At 45.7% G+C, this 6,000-nt stretch overlaps 1 protein-coding gene across 1 annotated transcript in view; it reads right to left on the minus strand.

Annotated features, from left to right (window-relative positions):
• Window positions 1-5,382, minus strand: part of LOC121293025 (sodium- and chloride-dependent GABA transporter 2-like) — a 73,139-nt gene extending 67,757 nt beyond the window's left edge. The window contains exon 1 of the mRNA XM_041215604.1: window positions 5,359-5,382. The gene's annotated coding sequence lies outside the window, so the exon portion shown is untranslated. The remainder of the gene's footprint in view (window positions 1-5,358) is intronic.
• Window positions 5,383-6,000: the final 618 nt, after the last annotated feature.

The following is a 6,000-nucleotide window of genomic DNA, read 5'->3' on the forward strand; positions in this document are numbered from 1 at the left end:
CCCAGGATCAGGAAATCCAGGATGTAAGTGTGCTGGGATTTGCCCAGATCTCAGGTTGTCCGTAGGTGCAGGATGCCATTGACTGCACTCACGTGGCGCTCAGATCTCCGTGGCAACAAGTGGTCAACTACGTCGACCACAAGAGCTTCTACTCGCTGTTCAGCTGCTGAGCGACCACCACAAACACATCTCGGTCATCTTCAGGAATGACAGGCGGTGTCTATAGACCCTCGGTCTAGCTCGGCACCAACCAGTGACGGCTCACTGTGGCTCTTCAGCAGCATGCGCGGGAGCCCCATCTGCGCCTTTTTCCTGAGGGTGCTGCTCCTCCCTCTGCCCAGCCACGTGTCACTGTCGCTCTCTTCTCCATTGTCTTTGCTCCCTGTAAGCCATGAGGCATACAGCTAGTTCACCAGGCTCCATGCTCCTGATATACTCCTCCTGCAGGATGAAAGAGAGATATGTGGGTTAGCATGGGTGTACTAAGAACCTGTAGTGGTTAAGTCTGAAGGCCCCTTAATGCACCCCGGAGAGTGCTGGCTGCCACTTGGATGGCCAGAGAATAGTGTGCTGCATGGCTGTCTGAAACCCCACCCACCTCTGCCCCACTCCACCTGACCAATTGGTGGCAGGTTTGCCCACTGGACTGCATGCTGTGCTCTCAGCTCAGATGCAGGCATTCTCTTAACCCACACTGCAAGGCTGCACTGTTAGCTTGAACCATGGGGGTTCAAATGGTCCAAACCAGGATGGTGACATTGCAAAGGGGCTGTGGACCCTTCCAGCAGTGACTGCTACACGGCCAGCTTTAGCAAGGAGATTTTACAACATGCCCAGTCATCCAGCTGATCTGCAGGCCACTAAAATGCTCATTAGTTTGTAGTCTGTACCCGAGGGGTGAAAAGCTCTGGAGCACTTGGTGTCACTTCCAGGCCTCTGCATTGCTTGAGTGGGCAGATAAGCTAGAGGCCCGACTCCAAGCATGTCAATGTGGCTGCATCTGAGCTGTCTCAGCTGCGGAGGAATGGTCACTTTATATGAAGATTCCCTAATGTATTTCTGCTTCCCTCATCCCCACCCCAGACGTGCTTGTGTTCTAACATTAGCCTCAGTGCAACCCTTACACCCACCTCCAACTCTTGTCAACTGCAGTGCAGCCCTTCCCCCACCCCACAACTCACCTCACCCACAGTGCAGCCCTTCCACCACCCTGCCACCTCACCCACAGTGCAGCCCTTCCCCCACCCTGCCACCTCACCCACAGTGCAGCCCTTCCCCCACCCTGCCACCTCACCCACAGTGCAGCCCTTCCCCCACCCTGCCACCTCACCCACAGTGCAGCCCTTCCCCCACCCTGCCACCTCACCCACAGTGCAGCCCTTCCCCCACCCTGCCACCTCACCCACAGTGCAGCCCTTCCCCCACCCTGCCAAGCCACCTCAACCACATGCAGCCCTTGCCAACCCCCAACACACATCAACTGGAGTGCAGCCCTTGCCCCAGCTGACAGTGTGTCAGCCAGCCAGGAATACGTGACTTTCCTGTGCCCTCGCCTGAATGCATGGCATCTCAACTTTGAGGTCCAACAGGGGACCCTCGTGAGCATTGTACAACTTTACTGTTCACTGTACAGTATTGTTCCCCTCGAAGTGCAGTTCACCAGCTACATGCCTTATAAATGCTGTTGCTGGGTTGATCCAGGGTGGGGGAATGTTTCCAGCGAGCTGGGCTTATAATGATATGCAGGTGTACTACAATGAAGTTTCCAACATGTGTCGGCGGGAAACGCAGGCCGCCATTGATGGGCGGAACAGACGATCATAAACTGGTTTCTTGCCGTGAAACCGATTTTTGGCCTTCTTGCCATATTCTCTACTCCTGCCCACCAGGTCACCCAACGCCAATGGGCACTGAAAATTCCATCCACAGTTTCAATACATTTAACAATCATTCATGCACATCAGGTGCAGCATAGTTGGGAAAATCTTTAATTATTAGTGTAACTTATTCTTACGCTATAAAAATGTAATAAATGAAACAGAAAAGAGAGAGCAGGCTGCAGCAAAGATGAGTTTTACAAAACAGGCAAAAATTTCAAATAAAAGACTATAAAAGAGATTTTGTTTCTTGCTGCGACTGAAATGCTTAGAGACGCTATCTGAATATGTATAATTCTTGAAGCAGTCCATGTCCATGGACAACATCCTGACTTGGGCTGACAAGTGGCAAGTAACATTCGTGCCACACAAGTGTCAGGCAAGACCATCTCCAACAAGAGAGAATCCAACCATCGCCCCTTGATGTTCAATAGCATTACCATCACTGAAACCCCCACTATCAACATCCTGGGGGGTTACCATTGACCAGAAGCTGAACTGGACTAGCCATATAAATACTGTGGCCACAAGAGCAGGTCAGAGGCTAGGAATCATACGATGAGCAACTCACCTCCTGACTTCCCAAAGCCTGTCCACCATCTACAAGGCACAAGACAGGAGTGTGAAGGAATACTCTCCACTTGCCTGGATGAGTGCAGCTCCCACAAAGCTCAAGAAGCTTAACACCGTCCAGGACAAAGCAGCCCACTTGATTGGCACCACATCCACAAACATTCACTCCTTCAACCACCGACGTACAATAGCAGTGTGTACCATCTACAAGATGCACTGCTGGGATTTACCAAGGCTCTTAAGACAGCACCTTCCAAACCCACAACCACTACCTTCTAGAAGGCCAAGGGCAGCAGATAGATGAGAACATCACCAGCTGGCAGTTCCCCTCCAAGTCACTCACCTTCCTGACTTGTAAATATATCGTCATCCCTTCACAGTCGCTGGGTCAAAATCCTGGAACTCCCTTCCTAACAGCACTGTGGGTGTACCTACACCACATGGACTGCAGCAGTTCAAGAAGGCAGCTCACCACCACCTTCTCATGGGCAACTAGGGATGGGCAATAAATGCTGGCCCAGCCAGCGAAGTTCACATTCCAAGAACAAATAAAAAAAAAAATTGGAGGTTATTCGCATTAGTGGGTCGGAGCAAGGCTTCTGTGTGGCAGAGATTTGTCTGGATGGAGGGTTTGATGAACGGATGTTAAAAAGTGAAGAGTTTTAGGTGTTCCATTTATATGTGGTTTTATCCCCTTTTCTATCCTCCCTTCTATCCCATTTTCTATCCTTTTTTTTCCCACCACCGCCACCTCCCCCCATCCCATTTCCTACAGGGCCATCTGTTACTTGTTCCATGTTGTTCTTTCACAGAGTGCTTACCCTTGTTCTGTTATTATCACATTCTGCTTTCTTACCTTTATGTCACTATCAGCACCTTCTTTAGCCCTTACTACTACCCAAAACACTCCCGTTGTCCTTTAGTTCATGACATCTTTGTCAATCCCTCCTTTGTCCCCACCTATCTCTGGCCTTCTATCCAGCTTCACCTGACCCACCCCCCTTAAACAGCATAAATTTCATCACATTCCCACTTCTCTTCAGCTCTGAAGCAGGGTCATATGGACTCGAAATGTTAAGTCTGTTTCTCTCTCCACAGATGCTGCTAGACCTGCTGAGCTTTTCCAGCATTTTCTGTTTTTGTTTATGAGTTTCGGGTGTATTGTAATTATGCATGTAAGTTACTTCTGTCCAAAATTCCATGATCTTTGAAGCCACCTAATTTTTTTGCAGCAATATCTAAAAGCAAATGCAGGGGAACTCCAGGCCATGTGAAATACAGACTCTGTTAGGTGGATTTAAACTTGACATAAAAATTGTATCACAGTGCTTCCACATTGAGAAAAAGAACAAGAATTAAGAATTTTACACAACTAATCAGCCTGAAGAAGAAAAGCACAATAGAAAGTTCATTGAATGAGATGGCGAATGAACCTTTCTATTGCGTTTACTTAGGTTTAACTTTAATTCTAAACATTCAGTAATTCTTTTGCAGTGCTGCTTGGCCATGCTGGAAGACCTGTACTCATCGATTGCTTGGATGCTCTATATTATCTTTCCTCTGTGTGGCAATCGATGGTGAAACGAAGCATTACATTGCTGTAATCCATCATAGACACTCACTTGCCTACTAATCACTGTTTCTCCCTCAACACTTCCCCTCAACTACCGTAAGAAAAAGCATATAAATAAGCTTTGCACATAAAAGGAGCTGTACAGCTGACACCATGCTTCCACAGCCTGGAGTAGCATCTAACTCCATGCCTAAGGATTTAAATAGAGGTGGTCATTGCAGTACCAGAGTTTGATTATCATCTATGTAAGGTCCATAAAAGAGCATGTCAGTTTCTAGAGATGAAAACAAAAATTGCATATTTTAGAAATATTAAATACAGAAAATGCTGGAAAAACTCAGCAGGTCAGTTAGCTTCTGAATGACAATTTGACGTTGGAATGGAACCTTTCATCATATCGGCATGGTGCTGTTCTCACCGACTGAAAGGCTCAGATGTCTGATATCACTTCATCTCAGTGATCTAATTGGCATATGATAGACCAGGAACACAAAAATTCTCAGCCTGGGGCACCTGACCCCCATCTCTCTGGTTTTTGTTTCGTGTGAGCAGAGCTTCCCTTTCCCCATGCAAACTGGGAAGAAGACCAGAACCCAGCAAACACAGGTCCAGCCTAATTTGCAACCCTTCCAATGTAATCTGCAGAATTCCAGCAGTAATGTGCTGAAAGAGCTGTGGATTTTTACCCTCGTTTATTCATTTAAGTTAAGCATGTTTACTTTTAATATCACACAGAACAATCTTATCCCTCTTGTCTCATTTGCCTCAACCTTATTTCATTTTGAACCACACAGTCTTAAGGTTCTTCTACCTCTAGCTTTTCCAAACCGGTCAGGTGCGCATGTCCATACATGTCTGCATGGAGATCTGTGTATGTGTCAGGACGTACAGTGTGATGGGAGTGTCCAAAACATCTGTCTATAATGTTTTGCTTAAGACTTTGTGAAATGTTCTAGTACAATTGCTAACACAGCAGATTGTATTCTTTCCTGATTATTAACAGTAGTGAATTTTAGTCAAAAATACATAAAGTTAAATTATTTAGCAACATCGCAAATTGTTTCATTAAGTACTTTTTGTGACAACTATCCACCTCATTTCTTTACTACAGCAGACTGAAAAATAGAGTTTTAGACTGAATCAAGCTACTTACTGTCTCACTAATAAATAGAAAGTGATACAAATAGTTTCCATCTGACTCCTTCACAGGCCCTTGAAGCTGATTGATTGCATGGATGTGAAGACTGAGACACAAGTAACAATAACATTGAATGTAAAATACTCATCCTTAATGGTTATTGCTGCAACAGATATGTGCATTAAATGTACTCTTACCAGAGGCAAATGCTTTTGAGAGCAAATGCTGAACTTTCTCAGAGAATCCGTCTCTCAACATTGTGCTTTTAAAGGATGGTAATTTATTCCCATTAGAAATGGCAACTGTCCTTCTTCACTGGCTTCTTCTCCCATTCTGGATTCTTGGAACCTGCAGGGTCAATGATAGATCATCAGGAATAATTAAAGAAAATGGTGAAGAAACTTTAAAGTGCTTCAAGATACTAAAGGAAACTGTTACAATAGATAGAGAGAAAACAATCCCGCGGGTTGAGGCATCTCGGACTTGGGATTGTAGTCTAAATACTAGAGGCAGGATAATTCAGCAGTGAAGCTTGAAAACACTTATGCATGCAAAGGGTGATAAAACTTTGATGCTCAGTCAATTAATAATTTTAATTGCCCTACCATCCATTCTTAATTAGCACATTCGTTTAGATAATATCACCAACTTTAACACCTATGTGTTCTTTTGTTCTGTTGTTTGTGACATCTTTTGATGATCTGCTTCTATCACTGCTTGTTTGTCCCTACAACCACACCAACCCCCTCCACTTCTCTCCCTCTGTCTCTCTCTCTCCTCCCCCCCCACCCCCCCACACACCTTAAACCAGCTTATATTTCAACTCTTTCTTGGACTCG

This window comes from Carcharodon carcharias, chromosome 21 (assembly GCF_017639515.1).
Source record: "Carcharodon carcharias isolate sCarCar2 chromosome 21, sCarCar2.pri, whole genome shotgun sequence".
NCBI lineage: Eukaryota > Metazoa > Chordata > Chondrichthyes > Lamniformes > Lamnidae > Carcharodon > Carcharodon carcharias.